Source organism: Aegilops tauschii, chromosome 3 (genome assembly GCF_002575655.3).
Source record: "Aegilops tauschii subsp. strangulata cultivar AL8/78 chromosome 3, Aet v6.0, whole genome shotgun sequence".
NCBI classification, from domain to species: Eukaryota; Viridiplantae; Streptophyta; class Magnoliopsida; order Poales; family Poaceae; genus Aegilops; species Aegilops tauschii.
In genome coordinates, this window is record NC_053037.3 from 467501195 (window position 1) to 467520620 (window position 19426).

The 19426-nt window shown below is 51.9% G+C and overlaps 1 long non-coding RNA gene across 1 annotated transcript; it reads right to left on the minus strand.

Moving 5' to 3' along the window:
* Positions 1-3661: 3661 nt before the first annotated feature.
* On the minus strand, positions 3662-10400 carry LOC123497878 (uncharacterized). Its single transcript, XR_012205322.1, has 4 exons — positions 4880-10400; positions 4676-4781; positions 4381-4602; positions 3662-4314 (listed from the first exon to the last, which is right to left on the minus strand). It is a non-coding gene; the product is annotated as an uncharacterized lncRNA (long non-coding RNA).
* Positions 10401-19426: the final 9026 nt, after the last annotated feature.

A 19426-nucleotide genomic window follows, 5' to 3' on the forward strand; every position in this document is an offset into this window, starting at 1 on the left:
ATCTGGTTGCGTCAACCAGGTAGAGTGGAAAGGGGGAAAAGAGGGAGAAAAGCAACCGTGAGTACTCATCCAAAGTACTCGCAAGCAAGGAGCTACACTACATATGCATGGGTATATGTGTAAAGGGCCATATCGGTGGACTGAACTGCAGAATGCCAGAATAAGAGGGGGATAGCTAATCCTGTCGAAGACTACGCTTCTGGCCACCTCCATCTTGCAGCATGTAGAAGAGAGTAGATGGTAAGTTCACCAAGTAGCATCGCATAGCATAATCCTACCCGGCGATCCCCTCCTCGTCGCCCTGTTAGAGAGCGATCACCGGGTTATATCTGGCACTTGGAAGGGTGTATTTTATTAAGTATCCGGTTCTAGTTGTCATAAGGTCAAGGTACAACTCTGGGTCGTCCTTTTACCGAGGGACACGGCTATTCGAATAGATAAACTTCCCTGCAGGGGTGCACCACATAACCCAACACGCTCGATCCCATTTGGCCGGACACACTTTTCTGGGTCATGCCCGGCCGCGGAAGATCAACACGTCGCAACCCCACCTAGGCACAACAGAGAGGTCAGCACGCCGGTCTAAATCCTATGGCGCAGGGGTCTGGGCCCATCGCCCATTGCACACCTGCACGTTGCGAACGCGGCCGGAAGCAGACCTAGCCTAGCAGGCGTTCCAGTCCAATCCGGCGCGCGCCACTCAGTCGCTAACGTCACGAAGGCTTCGGCTGATACCACGACGTCGAGTGCCCATAATTGTTCCCGCGTAGTTGGTTAGTGCGTATAGGCCAAATGGCCAGACTCAGATCAAATACCAAGAACTCGTTAAGTGTGTTAAGTATCCGCGAACGCCGACCAGGGCCAGGCCCACCTCTCTCCTAGGTGGTCTCAACCTGCCCTGTCGCTCCGCCACAAAGTAACAGTCGGGGGCCGTCAGGAACCCAGGCCCACCTCTACCGGGATGGAGCCACCTGTCCTTTCAGCCCCCTCATCAGAATCACTTGCGGGTACTCAACGAGCTGACCCGACTTTAGTCACCACATGTGTCATGTATATAAAGTATATAGTATATACCCGTGATCACCTCCCTAGTGATCACGGCCCGATAGTATAGCATGGCAGACGGACAAGAGTGTAAGGCCACTGATGGAACTCTAGCATCCTATACTAAGCAGTAGGATAGCAGGTAAGGGTAACAAATGTAGCAACAATGACAGGCTATGCAGCAGAATAGGATTAACCGAAAGCAGTAACATGCTACACTACTCTAATGCAAGCAGTATAGAGAAGAGTAGGCGATATCTGGTAATCAAGGGGGGGGCTTGCCTGGTTGCTCTGGCAAGAAGGACGGGTCGTCAACACCGTAGTCGTACTGGGTAGCAGCGGCATCGGTCTCGGTGTCTAACGACAGAAGAGGGGGAAGAAACAATAAATACAATGCAAACATAAGCATGACGATGGAAGACATGACAATGCGCGGTGCTAGGTGTGCCCTAACGCGGTAGGAGGTGGTACCGGCGAAGGGGGGAAACATCCGGGAAAGTATTCCCGGTGTTTCGCGTTTTCGGACAGATGAACCGGAGGGGGAAAGTTGCGTGTTTGCTATGCTAGGGATGTGTGGCGGGCGAATGGGCTGCGTATCCGGATTCGTCTCGTCGTTCTGAGCAACTTTCATGTACAAAGTTTTTCCATCCGAGCTACGGTTTATTTTATATTAATTTTTAAAGTTTTAATTCATTTTCTAAATTACTGGAATTAAATTAATTCGAATTAAACACTAAAAAGCTATGGGTACACAGAAGTGTACCCAGAGATGTGCATGTGCGGCTGACAAGGGAGGGCCAGTTGACTGGGTCAACTGCCCAGTCAGCATAGGCCGACTGGTGGGGCTAGGGGGCTGAGTCAGCAGCCTAATCAGCAGTCAACAATTTGACTGTTGACTGGTCAAACCTGACCAGTAGGTCCCACCGTCAGTGACTGTTATATATAAAACATGTTTAATTAATCTGGTTAATTAGCTAGGGGCCCACTTGTCATTCCCTGTTAGCTTAATTAAATTAGTTAGTTACTTTAATTAATTAAGTGGGCCCATAGGTCAGTGTCACAAGGGTGGATTAGGGAGGTTAGCATATGGCTAAGCACCGTGGTTAGCGCCGGGACCCACAGGGAGTGGCCCAACCGGAAAAAACAGCGCACGAGCCGGTGATGAGGCCCGACGCGGCGGTGGTGGTCGGAATAAGGCCTCCGGCGACCATTTGGACGGCGGAGCGGCTCGTTCGAACCGCCGGAGCAGCACGCGTGCAACAACGGCATCGCTCCGAGCAGGGGTGGACTACAACGGCGACGGCGACGGCGTGCAGCGGTGGTCGGAGCTGACGGGCACGGCGGGACATGCGTTTGAAGGCCGCGGCCAGGGGGTGCGCCCCGGCGCGAGCGAGCGGGAGGGGAGGCACGGGGCTATGCGGGGCGCTCATGGCCACAAGCGAGGCCGGCCGGAGCTGCGGTGAATAGGGCACGGGGCGGGGCGGGGCCAGCGGCACAGCAAGGCAGCAGAGCGGAAGCAGGGTTCAGGGGGCACGGTCGCGGCCACGGGGCGATGGGGAGGAGAAGGAGGGGGTCCTCACGGGGGTTGTCGGGGAGTGGCAGCGGGGGCGCGAGGTGGAGACGGTGACGGCGTGACGGAGAGGTGGCAGGCAGTCCGGCGGGGAAAGCTCCGGCGAGGCCCGTGGAGCTCCGGGTGGCGGCGGGGTCCGGTGGCCGTCGGGGTCGACGCGGTTGTCGGGGGCGAGCGCCCCCGATCCAGATCCACGTCGGGGAGGGGAGAGAGATCGGGGGAGTGGGGAAAAGTGGGCTGACGGGGGGTTAGGGTTTGCGGGTGTGAGGGGGAGGCCTAAGTAGGCCAGGTGGTAGTGGGGTGGGCCGGCCGGGCAGCGGCCTGGTGGGCCGAAGCCCAGTGAGGGGGGGGGAGGGCTTTTACTCTCTTTTGTTTTTGGTTTTGATTTTCCCTTTTATGTATTTTTCCTTTACTGTTTTCATTTAGTTCCTAATTATCTTAGTATTAATAAAATACCAAAGTGGCACCTAAATGGTTGTTACAACTTATGTCACAACCACAAAAGGTTTCAACCCAAAATAATTTAGTTTAGTAATTTTCAAAACATAAAAGGCATTTAATTAATGGTTTTAGCTAATGATTTAATTAGTTTAGTGCATTTAAACATTTTGTAAAGAGTTGGTTTCTCCACCAATATGTCTTATGAATTATTTGTCATATTAAGAACATTTTAGTTTTGACTTTTGAAAATTTTAATTGTTTGACTTGTTTTTGAATTCGGTTTTTGAATCGGTTTTGAACTAACGCGGGATTAGCAACAGTAACGGAGGTGACGTGGCATCATTAGCAGAGGGTTGCTGTAGCTTAATTATCTGGGCGTCACACGGGTCATCCGGATGTGTACCTCAGACTGGGTGAAGCCGAAAGCTAGCGTTCTTAAGGGAATATTCGGTCGATGAACTAAAGATGTTTTTGCATTCGTCCCATCGTGAACCCCCAGAAACTATACACATTGTGATTTCTTCATCATAGTTCAGACATACACATAGATGCATGCACACCCAGGGAAAGGAACCCTTAACGGAACTATTCTCTCTGGAAGATGTTTCTTACACTCTTAATGTAATATAACATAACTGGCCGGATAATTGTCTGTTCAAGCAACTATGACCCCTACGCCTGGTTTCCATGCATACCCGGTCTACTCGGCCGTTCTGGTATTCGGAAACACTCCGCACCTTCGGGTCGAGAGGTTGAAGCGAAAAAGTCCGCCATGACAATCGTTTTCAGCTAGAGCTACATATGCAAAGGAAAGTACATAGTCACTTGGACTCAAAAAATTTCCTCCTCTATGCTGTCCAGCAGGCTATCTAACTTACAATCCTGCTGGGAATACTTGGCGGCTACTTCTACTTGGTTATATACTAAACTAACGGGAATTTCTTCCCCATTTGACCCTAGTGGTCTGACCCGGGCCTTGTGATTCGGATCCAGCTTGGTATATCGTGTTTTTACCATGGCCCAGGCTTCTCGTGCACCCTCTCGGCAAGCCGATATCTTCCATAGTCGGATATGCCGCCGCGCTCCCTTGAATAGCTCTACAAGCTTCTCCATACTCCCTGGAGGGGAGTCGGATGGCCATAAGGCCTTGGCTACACTCCGCATTGCCTGCCGAGCTTGCTCGTGCAATTGCGACAGCCCTTGCAGGAGATCACTTGATGATCCGGACACCTCCTCTTCGGGGCGGCCCGTCAACATACCTGCAATCACGGCTATATCAGCTACATTTACCCCCAAACTGTTATAAGGTAAATCCGGCCACGTACTGAATATGCCGCATCACAACTTTTTGTTCTCCTTCACGGCGTCGGCTAGCTGGGCTCGCACATCTTTCTGTTCTTCGCCCAGTTTGGTATTTGAATCTTGGATTTTGTTTTTCTCCTGCATGACTCGGATCAACACCCGTTCGCCTGCGACGTGTAGTCTTTTTGCCTCTTTCTCTCCCGCTTGAGCGGTTTTCAACTTCTCTTCCAGTTGACCTGATGGTCCTATTATGAGATAAGCAATAGTATTAGCACATCTACTATATAATTGTTATTCCTCGATGGAGGGGAACCTTACCAGAAGATGCCATCTTGGACTCTTTCAGTTCGGCGGTAGAAGCATTCAGCTGTGTCCGACACTGCTCCAGCTCTTGAGCTAGCAGGTTGTTCCTCTCCGTCAGAACCTGGTTATACATCGATCCTTAAATCACTTGTGCCAACTGCTTTTAGTCTCGGGGGCTATTAGCATGTGCTTATCCTTTTCGGACAAAATAAACCTTACCTGCACATCCGTCAAATGCTACTTTGTGGCTTTGCCAAGCCCATCTCGAGCAGCTCGGATATATGCGTCAGCCGAGCTGAAGGCATCAAACGCCTCTTTCGAACAGCGGGGGTCTCGTAAAATGGCCCCCAAGCGCCGATGATTCATGGCGCTCTCCACTTCCGAGTTGGTGACGGACATATTTTCCGAGCCCTCGGCCGAAAGACAGTCCGGCGTCACCCCCATATCGGCCCCCGTCCCCTCGACTGGGGCTGGATCCTGGTTGTTGGGAGTATTACTGCCCAGACCCCCGGACACAGTCCAGCGGACTCTTTTCTTGATACGGAATGAACATGAAAGTCACAGTTGGATGCGACTATTAAAACACATATTTGCAAACCCATACCTCTTTGACGAGGGCCCGACCGTGTCTTCGCCTTCCTTCCTCTTTGAAGGCTTGCCCGGTGCGGGAGCCGCTCTCTTCGGAGTCGCTCCTGGAGTAGCACGGTATGTTGAACGCCTCCCCTTTGAAGCACGAGACAGTGCGGTGGGTGAGGCGGAACGGAGGAATCCTTTCGGGGAAGATGCCTCCTGACTACTTACGTGTGGAGCGGGCAGAAGACCAGGGTAATCGGCGATGATGGCCACTTCGGTGCCGTCGTAGCTCGCCTGGTAAAACACGCCATTCTCCAGCACCACAAATATATCCGGATCCTCTTCGAAGCCAGGGTCAAGGTCCCGATTGTGGCCCTCGGGCTGCGGGGCGGGGCTGTAGAGCCCCTCGGAAGTCTTTCGCTAGTGCTGTTATAAGTGGATGGGTTAATAAAGCTGAGGGAGGGGAATGAGTGGAGCAAAAAAGTTGGGGGCTCACCCAGCTAGGAGGATTGTACATGGAATATCCTTCTTTGTGTGTGATGCGCAGGAACTCCTCTTCCTCACCCTTGAACAGTTCGGCCAATATTTTAGCTAGGGCGGCAGGGGTATCCGGACCTTTCCTGCTGCAGCGGGAGGTGTCATCTTCCCCATTGTAATTCCACATGGGGAGACCTCTGTATTGGAGTGGCTGAACTCCCGGTACTATGAAGGTCGCCGTCACTTCGACTACTGTATACCCGGACTGGGCAAGCGTCCTGATCTTGCTCAGGAGTTGGCGAACTTCCGCACTATCTTCCTCCTCGGGACTCCGGGGGCGCCAGCTGTGGCGCTTCTTCAGAGGAACACTCGCAAACTCGGGGAGGCCTCTCCGGACCGGATCTGGAAGTACGACGTCATCAATGTAAAACCACTCAGAGGTCCACTCTTCCGACGCCTTCTTCGGCGTGCCGGATAAGTATCCGGTCTCGGCAATGCGCCATATTTCGGCACCCCACTTCAAATATTGATCCTTCGTCGTTGCGCGGGACAAGGCGAAACAACTTTCTCCACAGTTCAAAATGGGCCTCAATACCCAGTAACAGTTCGCATAAAGCAACATAACCCGCGATGTGCAGAATGGAGGCCGGGGTAAAGTTGTGCAGCTGGAGGCCATAATACTCCAGAAGCCCTCGGGGGAATGGGTGAATGGGAAATCCCACGCCCCTCAGCAAATAGGGGACGAAGCACACTCATTATCCCGCAGACGGATTGGGGAAATCCTCCGCCTGGGTTTTGCCGTTGAAGGAGGCCAATCCTGCTCGAACAGGGACCAGATCTGCAGGAGGGAGAAATCCCTGCGTTTGCAGCTTCTCCAAATGTCTGTGGGATACAGAGCACCTCTCCCACTCGCCTCTCTCTAGGTTGGAACGGGAAGAGGAGCTGGGAATGTTGGCCATGTTGGAGTGGTCTCTCCTGGCAGTCTCTGAGGATTTTTTTCGCGTGGTGCCGAATTGATCTGAGATCCAATCTCTTTAAATAGACGCTCATTCTTGCATGGCTAGGGTGCTATTTGCAAAAAAGACCCTGACCATCCGCATTCGCCCGACATGTGGAAGTTGAAGACATAGAAGCACAAAAGCCGAAGGGTGTGGCATTGAATTAAAAGCCGAACACATTACTTGGAAGCCGTCGGAGGGGGAACCCGCCTTGCAATGCCGAAGACAATCTGCGCGCCGAACACCTCGTCATTGAAGCCTGGTTTGGGGGCTACTGAGGGAGTCCTGGACTAAGGGGTCCTCGGGCGTCCGGCCTGTTAGCCACGGGCCGGACTGATGGGCTGTGAAGATATGAAGACCGAAGACTGCACCCGTGTCCGGATGGGACTCTCCTTGGCGTGGAAGGCAAGCTTGGCGACCGGATACGTAGATTCTTTTCCTTTGTAACCGACCTTGTGTAACCCTAAATCTCCCCGGTGTCTATATAAATCAGAGGGCTTAGCCCGGAAAGGGAGATACTCATTACCATAGACATAAATGCTAGACTTATAGGGTTTAGCCATTACGATCTTGTGGTAGATCAACTCTTGTAATACTCATATTCATCAAGATTAATCAGGCAGGAAGTAGCGGATTACCTCCATAGAGAGGGCCCGAACCTGGGTAAACATCGTGTCCCCTGTCTCCTGTTACCATCGACCTTAGACGCACAGTTCGGGACCCCGTACCCGAGATCCGCCGGGTTTGACACCGACACCGGTCTGTAGCTGTTATGAAGAGTGGCTGCGGAGTGGAGCGTACAATACTCGGACTACAGGAGCGGATTCGACCGAGTAGATACTCATAAAGGAAACGGCCGGGTTGCCCAAGCCGTCTTCTCCCGGACGTTTTTCGCGTGGGGTGACTTTCAACTTTTGCTCTCGCCTGCCGGACAGCCGCGCTGCGGTATGTCGCTGAGAGTGGACCTTCGGTGCCGTATGCGCTACTAAGCCGTCTACGGGAACGAACGTATCGGGCCGAGTGGCCAACCTCCGGGCCGAGACTAGCCGGTGCCGGGCGAACAATGATGCAACTGTAATAAAGGCTGAAGTGGTCCCCAAGCGTCGCTCGGGGTTATCCGTGTTTGCGCGTGGCGTGAAAGTATGCGGGTGAGGAGCTCACAATGATTTTCGTGTAGTCGTGGCAGAGGTCGTCGATGATTGCTGACGCGTCCCGCCCACTGGGTATAGCCCCGAGCCTCCCGGTGGCTCGAGGGGTGCCCCTGCCGGTCCGACCCGACCGGCCAGGCGTCGAGGCGGACGATGACGCGGGCGAGCGAACTGAGCCGTCATTTTTTTCGTTCTTTTTCAGCCGGAATCTCTTTTTCTTCTTTCAGCAGGCATCTTTTTTTTTCTCACGCAACATCTGCCCGTGGCGGCTGAGCAGCGCGGGCACGCGAAGCCGGAGTGCGAGGAGCCGATAGGGGCAGGACGCGGCGGAAGCCGGCGGCCGGGTTGCGGGGGAGCCAGCCAGCGTGGGAGCCGGCGCGGGCGAAGCCGGCAGGCTGGGTTGCGGCGGAGCCGGGGAGGGCGAAGCCGGCAGGCCAGGTTGCGGGTGGAGCCGGCGAGGGCGCGCAAGGAGGAGCCGGCAGTGCGGGTGCGCATAGAGGAGCGGGCGACGCGACAGGAGGCCGGCCAGCGCAGCCAGCCGGGTCGGATGGGCGCGAGGTCGGACGCGGCCGGGCTCGGGGTGGCGACCCAGAGCCGGTGCGGACCGGGAGCGCAGATGGCGGGGGAGCCGGAAGAGACAAGGCTCGGGGTCGAGGCGGAGCAGGGTGCGGGCGCGGGTTGCTGCCGGCACGGGCGTACAACGCGCTGGGTTGCGGAGCGAGGGCGGAGCCGGCCGGAGCGGAGCCGGCGGGTGCGCAGGGAGGGCGGAGCCGGCACACGATCGTGGTCGTACGCGGAGGCACGCGAGGACGGGTGCGGGGGCGGAGCCAACCGGGGGAGACGGAGCCGAGTGGCGGGGCGGCGCGGGCGGAAGCCGGCCTGCCGGGGCGCGCGAGCGGGAGCCCGGACCAGGGGCACAGAAGCTGGCCGGGACGCGCGGAAGCCGGCTAGCGGACGGGGCCGGACCCGGCGCTGCGCTGCTGGAGCCGAGGACGAGGCGGAGACGGCCGGGGTGCGGGGACCCGGCGCGCAAGGCGGCGACCCGGCCAACTGGCATGGGGTCGGACGAGGTCGGGACGCAGGAGTGGCCGGGATGCACGCGCGAGCCGGTGGGCGCCAAGCCGGCGAGCGAGTCGCGGGACGCCGGCGCAGGACAGAGGCGCGAGCCGGCCGCGGAGACGCAGGGGCGATGTGCCGCAGGCGCGGGCGCACATGCATACGAGCAAGACAGTACGCGCGTAGTACCAGCTAGCTGAAGAATCAATCGAGCTGCTGGGCCGTGTGCGTGCTTGCTAGCTTTGGTTAGTATAGGGATAATCTGGCTACTGCACAGGAGCGTATGGCCAGCGAGGCGGTGTCCATGCAGCCGGGCAGCAAAGAGCTCGTGGTGGAGGAGCGTCCGGCGCGCAGGCGCGCGCAGACGCGTGGGGCGCCGCGGCACAGCTACGGCAAGGTGTGGTCGCAGCAGGACGGAGGTGCAGTGGAGCAGAGCGAGTGTGCAGTGTATGGTCAGTGTATCTGAGTATTATATGGGCAGCGAGAAGAGAGGAACTTGCGCCGGTGAGCCTGAGACTGCGAGGACGGGCGTCCCGCGAGCCCGATGGCGAGGCGGAGAAGCGCTGCAGTCGCTTGGACGGCAGGGCGCGAGGCTGCGGATGCTCGCTTGGAATTGGTGAAGCGCACGATGCAGAACGTCCGCAGAGAAGAGAGCTGAGGCCGACGGAGCCGAGGTCGCCGACGAGGACGCGCGTTCCCGCGCGGCCGCCTCGGGGGCGTGTTGATGGAGAGCCCCCGAGCGCGGCCGAAGAGACGACGACGACGACATCGTGGCGGTGATGACGGCGAAAATGGCGAGGCCGATGATGGGGACGCGTCATCCCGTGCGGTCGCCCAGAGGCGTCTTGATGTCGAGCCCCCGAGCGCTACCGGAGTGACGGCGCGACGCCGCGGTGATGATGAAGAAAATGACAAGACCGACGACGGGGACGCGCCGTCCCGTGCGGTTGCCCCGGAGGCGTGTTGATGTCGAACCTCCGAGCGCTACCGGAGTGACAGCGCGACACCACGGTGATGATGAAGATTGTCCCGCCTGGACCGCGGTTCCGGGGCAGCTTGACAGGCTCGTCGGAGTTGGAGGGGAGCCCCGTCTGGAACATGCTTCCGGCCAGGACCTCGAGCTGCCCCACGGTGGGTGCCAACTGTCGTGGTGGGCGCGCGGCAGATGCCATGGGATGGCTGAAGATAGGAGGAGGCTCGAGGGCACTGGTGGGCTCCAGAGGCGAGGTCGGCATGAGCGAGCGCGGGACGCAAGATATACCCAGGTTCAAGGCTCTCCGGAGAGAAAACACCACTAGTCCTACCGAGTGTGGTATATATATGTGACAGTACAGAGTTGCTCCTATAGCTGTATATTACGGAAAAGAGCCGGAGGCTGCTAGCTTCATGTGTGTGTGTGAGCACAAGTGTGTGCGTGAGTGCTCTTGGCACTAGTAGCCGTGAAGCATGGATGGATGTGTCCGTATGGGCCTTGTGGCCGTATGAGTGTGTGCATGAGCATGGATGGATGGATGCTGATTTTGTAGTGTGGCTTGCTACCTTGGTCAAGTCTATGCCTTCTTGGTCAAGGGAGTGACCTCCTCTTCAAGAAAGTGCCTCCCCTGGGTCACTTTATACAATAGTGTCCAGGGATAAGTAGCACCGTACATGATGTCGCGTATGACGAGTGAATTGTGTATGCTTTATCAGCAACAGTGGTTGTGGTATGGCTGTCTTGTTGGTGTCGTGTCAGATGGGACGCCGTAGTTGACTTCGCGTAGCAGGCCGGCTGGAGCAGCCGGACAGGGAGCCGGCCGGGCGGCCGGGTTGAGTAGTCCGGCCGGGTTGAGGGACTTGGCCGGGTTGAGCAACCCGGCCAAGTGCGAGCCGGATTGAGGGGTGTTGCTGGCCCCGATGTTTTTTAAGCGTCGTTCGCCGTCTTGGGCCTACCCGCGGGTCATCCTCCCAACAATAGCGTCCGAGCCTCCGGGCAACTTGGAAAAGTTGTGCGGAGGTTTTTAGCGGGCGTCGATGAAGCAGTAGATGTCGATGACGGCCGGCCGCGGACCGCAGCTAGCGCGGCTTGCTTCCGGTGGGCGCGCGCGAGCGCACCCATTGGGTGTAGCCTCCGAGCCTCCGGGCAACTTAGTAAAAGTTGGGCGGAGGGTCTTCGTGGTTGTTGGTGCAGACGATGGCGTCGACGGTGCCGATTTCAGCCGGCAGCGGGCGTGCAACAGGCGTGGCGTGTTCCGAGTGGGGGCGCGTGAGCACACCCACTGGGTGTAGCCTCCGAGCCTCCGGGCAACTTGGAAGAGTAGTTTAATGTACAAACATTGTCGACAAATGGAAATGTAATGAAGAAAAGGATGGGCAAGATATCGTTCAAATATATGATGCCTGGTTAAACAGGATGGCATTGCATATTTCACATATATTATGGCTGGTTAAAAGAGATTAGGCTGCATAATTCCCATATATGATATAGAAACTAAACAGGTGGCATTACAGAACATGTCTAAACTAAGCAGATGACATATATGATGTCGAAAGTAGGCACTGCAAGGCAACATATGCATGATATGACTAACATCATCATGCCCAGTTAGAGCAAACACCTTGAGGGGTAAATAGGAGTGGTCAGCTGTGTCTGAATCCGCCTCAGAACAGATATCTTCCTATGGATTACAATCTGGAGAGGGGGGAAGGGTTTGCCATTGAACCCACCATGGAGCGATGTCTGCATGACATTGTATTGCCGCGCAAAACTCTTATCTTTTTCTCTACATGTTCAGCATGACTGTGTACAATATCTGACATGCATACGAAAAAATATAGTGAGATTATGTAAGGAGAGCATGCAGAAATCTAGAGTGATGGTAACAACCAGTTGATGGATCCAAAAATAATGATAGAAGGCTGATGCTAGCTTTAATTTAATAAAAAGACAGATGATAATTGCTTTACTATTTGTTTCCCACCCAAGATGAACAACATAGGCAGAGATACTATTCATTGCTACCTTGATATGTGCCAGATAATAGACAGAGATACTATTCATTGCTGCGTCGATATGTGCCCCACAACTAATTTTAAAACTCAAGTTTGAACATTAATTTGGACCTGACTTGGAGTCTAAGAGGTGAACAGGGCGATAAAGTAGCATGTAATATTAAGCAATGCATAACATAAGTAGAAACAAAAGAGTGCGACCTCTCTTGTGGACCCGTGTACTCCTTAGGTTCATCTGCTGAGTCGATGATGGTGATGCCGTCACGGTGGGTGCCGGCGGTAGGGAAGGAGATCTGAGGCAGCGAAATACGGTCAGGAGTCGTGATGCCTGGTTTGGTGGATGCTTCTTTCGATGGAGCAGCTCAGGTGAGGTGGACGACGTCGCGGCAGGAGCAGGACAAACCACACAAAGTTTTCTACGACACCTACATGTAACTGAAGTAATTTTCTAAGGGCTCCTTTGGCTTGCGGGATTCTTAAAACGCAGGGCTAGGGAAAACACCAGAATAGGATAGGAATGCACGTGGGAAACAGAGCATTTGTAAACACAGTATTTCTGTCAACTTGGGTGTTTGGTTCACAAGAATTGGAAGAGCAGAGGAATGTAAAGAAACATGGCCAAATTAAAGTGAAACCATATGAAAGCGTGTACAGTTAGAATGTTATTCTGTCACTAATGCACTTGGTCTTATTTTCATGCATAGGATTTTGAAAAGTAGGTCCAGGTGGATGTTTTGCTCCATTCATTTCAACAAAATGCATGAATAATTGAATAGTAGAGTGCCATAGGAAAATTTCCTAGTGCTATGTTTTTCCTTCAGTTATTCCTTTGAACCAAAATAGCCGTAATTGATCGACATGAATGTAGAGTAATAAGTCATGTGACAAGTGCACAACCTCTTTGCCATAGCCGTGTCAACCTCGGCATCATTGGGTTGGTCACCGAAGAAGTTGAGCCAGAGGTGGCTGTCGGAGGTGTGGAGGAAGATCGGAGGAATCTGTAGACGGCGTCCAGGGCACTGCTCTGTTGTGATGGATGGTTCCGTTGTTGGAGCAGCTCCGGCGAGCCGTAAGACGTCGAGGCTGAAGTAGTACAAGACAAGCATCATTAATCTCAAGTGGGATTCTAATAGCATCTCCCATAGATGATGTAAAATACATTACCAAAAAGTGATAGATGTAAACTTTACATCGCCAAAAAACACCTGACTACAACTGTTGACTCTAGACTTAACTGTTGAAACTGAAATTTACTGTGGAATCTGAATGTTACTGTCGAAACTGAACGCACTGGTAGCACAGAGGCACTCCACATGTAGTTTAGGCCGCTCGAGCACTAGTAGTACAGAAATAGTGATCTAAATCAGCAGGCGATCGATGGGGAACACAGTAGCAGATAGCAGCCGGAGCAGCAACGCCTGGAGGAGCAGCGCGAACTAGAGGCAGAGCAGCAACTCATGTAGCTGCAGCAGCCCGTGTACCAGCATCAGCAGCGCGAGCGAGAGCAAGAGCAGAGCAGCAGCACGAGCGCGGGGGGGGGGGAGCAGAGCAGCAGCGTGAGCGAGCGAGCGAGAGCCAGAGCAGCAGCAGCAGCGCGAGCGAGCGAGAGCCGGAGCAGCAGCAGATTCGCCTGGTATGGACGCCGCCACCGAAGGGGCCTCGCACTAGGGGAGAGCCGCCGTGGAGATGTCGCCCGCGGCGCCGGCTTCGTGGTAGCCGCGCCATGGGGGTGCGGGATGGAGCACCGTCGGCGCCGGTAGGTCGAGTTAAGGAGAAGGTGCGATGCAATGAGTGTACAACCTCTTTGGTGGCGCCGAGTAGGCCTCGGCTTCGTCCGAGGAGTCGGTGAGGATGCTGCGGTTCCGGTGGAGCAGGTTAAGGTGGCGCTGTGGGGATGGAGCAACCGCGATAGACGAGGCGATCATCGGAACAGCTCCTTGGAGGTGGAGGACGGGGCGGCTGAACTGGCGGGACGGCGAGATGGACGACGGATCCTCATCCGGGGAGGTGGATGAGGGACGTCGAGCTGTTGCGGTGGACGACGTCGTCGGGGAAGAGGCTCCGGCTGGGCAGCGGTGAGGTGGCAGATGGAGGAGGGTGGGGTTTCGCGGCTGGAGCAGAGAGGTTATGGTGGCCTGGGATTTCGAATGGCGAAAAGGAGGCGATGGGAGGGGGAACCATGACTTAGGGACGCGCTTGTCCAAAATGTAGGGTGTTTTACAAAAGTACCCCCACTGATTTGAACTAGCGGCCCTTTCGGCTCAGGGTTAGAAGGGGGATTTCGCGTGTCGGGATTTGGCAGCTGGAGGGAGTTTTTGCGCACGTTGTAATTTCGGGATAGCAAGGCGCGGGTTGTGGGAGCACGATATCTGGATTTTTGTGATATAACAAGGCGCGGGTTGAATTTTGGGGACAAGCCTAACGTGTAATATTGTACTTGTAGGTACCAAATCAATTCGCACTTCCCTCAACGAAAAAAACAAAAAAAAATAAAACTACTCACACCACACAAAGAGAGAGTCTTGTCCCGTTTTACTATACAAATGCTATTCAAAGCTAGGAATCCATGTTATGCCCAATTAAATTTTTTTTGCTGGCTATATAATGCATGTAACCTACTCATACCAACATTTTAGTGCATTCCAAATGTCTATACTACCACTGCAATTCGAACTAAATTTGAATTTCATTTCTCTATTTGAATAAGAATCTACAATCATGATTGTTGCCAACTTAAACCATCATTCATGTATTACCTTAACAACACACCACATGATTACTATAGAGATAGATATGAACTATGTGTACTATATGGACTCGAATTCAAATTTTTGAATACACTTGATGTTGATTCCAAATAATAGTACATTTGTTGTACTAACTAGATATTCATAATCTAAACCATGTTCCATACGTACACCGTGTTTATCACACAAAGTATAGTGCCCCGCCCCCTACATTATGACAAGTATTTAGACCTGAGCTGCAAAAGCCACACATTATCCCAAATTATAATCAATGTTCTATATATTATATGTAGTATAACATGTTTATAACCACACCATGCGTATCACCATTATATATATTCATTCATGCATGTGTCGGTTTAAAACACTATGATATCTTCTTCAAATATCTGAATCCACTTTTTTATAATGAATTATGATCTTTGTTCGTCTTTTACACCTTCACGATCACCTTCTCTTTGTAGCAGCTAGCGCTAACTTTCTATCATGCATGCACACGCCCGACCCCCTCTCACCCTCCCTCAGTGTCCCCTCCATCGCGCCATTCGTTTCTCTTTAGGTCATTCACCCATGGTGTGTGTAGGCCCCCCGGCTCCTTCTTTTCGGCACACACCGGTTGATATACCTCTCTAGCCAAGTGCCTACCACAAACACACACTTCCCCTCGTCTCTTCTCACCGTCCATGCCCCACTATGTCCAATGCGGTTCCATGCAGGTGCACACCCCCGCCCTTCTTTTCATCGATCTCATACTCGCACACTCCTCTCCCCTCAACAGAGTAGGCCTCTCGCACCACCTCCTAGCCGCACCCCTCTCCCCCTGTCTGTCTCTCTGGACCTTATTTGCTTCTAACACATGCAAGCATGTATACGTGGCTCATCAAATTCAACAAAACATCATCAAACCAACAAATCACAAAAAAATTGGGGCTATTTTTTGGTGGGGATTTTCGAATTTGGGACAAAATCAACAAAACTACGCTAGAAAACACAACGGGGAGGCTCCGAAATCGTGATCAACGTGGCTCATGATACCAAGATGATGTAGGGCGGAACCCTAGGTGGCCGATCTTTCACGAAAGGAGCGGATCCCAAAGAGGAACTCGAAGAACACGAGGGGGAACATGAGGGAAAAAATGAGAGAATCACTCAACCAACAAGAATAGATCACACATGCGCTAGATCGATGAACACAAAGGTAAGATACAAGATTCCAAATCCAACAAAGGACGATACAAAGGGTAACCGGTTCTTCTCCGTAAGGAGGTCTTGATGGGGGTCTTCTCCGTGAGGAGGTCTTGAATCCAAGGTGGATCGTCTCCGTAGAGGGGCCGCAGTCTCTCTCGTGGAGTAGATCCGATATGGATGAGCAAAGCTCTATCTCTAAATGAGCTAATCCTTTGCTAACCCTAGCTAGGAGGAGGTGGGGAGTATATATAGTGTTAGCCCACGAAGGGGTAAGTGAGAGGGGGATACATGGGCCCTTGGCCCGATCTCTGCGCACAGGCAGGTGCCGAAGGTCCGGGCTGGGGGCCGGATGTCCGGCGGCTCGCGAAGAGCCGGATGTCCGGGCCTCTGGCCGGATGTCCGGGCTGAACCGTTCAGCTTCGGGTGCGTTCTGTGATGGGTGCCGGATTTCCGGGCTGGTGCCGGATGTCCGGGCTTGCGGGAGGGGCCGGATGTCCGGGCCCTGTAGCCTTTCTCCGGTTCCTCTCGTCGTGCTCCTTCATCCTTGTACTTGGGGACTTGTCCATCATTCCGAGCATCTCCGAGAGGGTCTCCTTGGTACCTTGGCATGTGTAGTGTCCTTGCATTAGGTAGCAACCATGTCTCACATGAATGGAAAGGAGAAGCATTTAGGAGCGGGTTCACCTTAGAGCCAATGGCGTAGGCTCGAGTGTACATGGGGATGATTGTAGGATGCTCCGCATCATCTCCCCTCCCTTGGGAAAGATCCGACCTTGGATCGAAATCCTCATCACCATGGAAACGGTTGTCGTGGACGGACTTGTAATTGGACGGAGTGGATGTCATGGCGCAATCCAAGTACTCCAAGGTGTCTCCGGAGTGGTATACATGCAAAAAGAGCAAACACAAACAACACTTGGAAATACAATGGTTAGCGCACACAAAGTTTCCATCATGTAAGAATGAGTCCGTGCGGCAATATTGTTCGTGACAAAACACATGAAGCTTATCAAGATGATAGAGAATGATATGCAAAGCGTTCATGTGAGAAAAATCATACATTGTGCACACAAATGTGTTGTGAATATGATCAATGCAACCACGATGCAAAATGATGTCATAGTGAGACGGTTTATCAATAGCATGAATATGACAATGGATGTTCAATATGATTATGTTATCATGCAATTGATGGTAGGCAATATGATCATGATGTATGAATATGCCATCAAGAAAGATCACAACAAATTTGCTAAGAAAATGCACAAGCTCATATATCATGGATGACATCGAAATACAAGATGCAACAAGGCAATCATAATGTGAGTCAATCCATGCATAAGATGCAAATTTGTTATGGGTGGTGTTGTACCATAGCTTGATGTCGTGGTAGAAGTGTTGGTCCGGTGGTGCATCCGCTAAGTCCGAGCACTTCTCAACTTGAAGGTCCATAGGGTCCATCTCCAATGTTGCTCCTCCATTCACGAGATGTATCATGTAGACAACAAGAAGGAAACAACAATGAAAGAATGACCCATCCAATATGCGTATTTGAGAATGGCTCAAAGGGAAGGAGTTCACCTTTAGGAGATTCTTGCAACTGTTGGTGTTGCACATCATGTACGCCTTCACATAACCAAAATGTCTCTTTATGGTACGGCCTTGTGAATCCTTCAAAATGAAAGAACATGACAAACACTCGGAAAAACAAATGAGGTTAGTGCAAATGCAAGACCTATCATTCGAGTGGTAAGATACCCAACAAGTGTTCTCATCATTCTTATCATAAGAAAGGACAAGGTGTGACATGGTATGTAAGCGTATGATGCAACTACAACCAAAGACAATAGGCTCAATCAACCAAGCATGCATCACAAGTGAAGTATCCAAGTCTCCAAGATCATTAAGCATAGAGGCAACTATTGGAGGCAAGCGACAATAAACAAGATATATCATGTGAGAGGCATGAGCATATATGTCATCAACCCAAGAAAGCGAGTAATGGAACATGGGTGATGCAACCAAGCAAGTAATCATAGTGATCAAGTCAAGCAAGCTAGTAGTGTGAAGATGCAACGTACTAGAAGGAATCATGGCAAGCATGTCATGTGTGCAAATAGTGGTCATGAATAATGCACATGACATTTCACAAGCATAAAGGCAAGATATGAGCAAAATAGCATCAATAGCATGGGGCACATGATAAACATGGCAATAGCAACAAGGATCTCCACCAAGCATGCAAATACACATAGTAGTATCATAATGGTGAATCATGGGTAAGAGCAAGCAAGGGTCACAATTGCATGGCAAAATCATAGAAAGAGGCATAGCATGCAAAGTGAACATGATAGAATGGGCATAAGGTGACAAATGGTAAATAGCCCATAGCCGTGTGAGAGCCAAGTAGAAGAGATGCGTGTAGTCCGTGCGCGAAGGGAATGGTGATAAGGATAGTCCACGGGATCCCAAATCGTTGTTGCTCTGAAGAGCTCGTTTCGTCAACTCTTGGGATTGAGAGGTTGAGGAGTATACATGAGTACCTAAACAAAACAAAGGCAAAGGAAAAATTGTGTGTGCGTGGTAGATGTACACATCATCCATCATGATGCATACGTGCTTGTGTTGGTTAGCACAAAATATCCAATGCTCAAATAAATGAGATGCGTGATATAGAAACATGTCATCCATCATGAGAGGTTTGTTATTATGTATAGCATAATGGAGACTCAAATTTTGTAATGCATCATGAGCAATATGTAGAGCATTGTTCTTCATGGAATGCATATGGTGCACGCAATTGTGGGAAGCAATCAAAGGATGGGATGTATCAAAATCTCCTAGTATGTATGAGGAAACTATCGGGGTCTCCTCATGAGCATTTGTGGAAACATCACATGGAGAATATTAACAACATCCAAAACAAAGCATATTTGGAACAATGTGATCATGGCATGGCATAGTAGATGAATTGCGCAAATCATGTAAAGGAAGCATGGCAATATCATCACATGAAAAACAAAAGCCAATGACCATCATCTTGTCATCTATGCCATAAGTGCAAATGGGATTTATCTTAATGGGCATGCATAGTTACTATGTTGAGATTGAAATGAAGCAATATGGGAGATCTCACTCATAGCATATGACAAGTTCAATGGATTGTCAAACATGAAGTGACCAATAGAATTTTCACATGATATCCTATGGAGCATAGCATCACAACTAGGCAACTCAACATGCTCATCATCATATTCATCATAAATTGGTAAGTCATGACATGAAGAAGTCGCACTAGCATGAAGCATGGGAATAGGTGGATCAACATCATGCAAGCAATCATTCGTGAGATAGTCCACTAGTGGGACAAGAGAAGCACTATCACCTATGTTACCTTTGGAGCGTAGCTCATGTGTTGTAGGTGAGGTTGCAACTTGATGGTACCATGTGGGGGGCTCATCATCGTCCACCATGGCCATCGTCGTCTCCATTGGAGGTATGTACTTGTCGAGGATAGGCATGTCGTCATGTAGGAGACCTAGCACCAAAGAAAACACACTCGGAGTAGAGGTTAAGTCGTTAGAAATCATA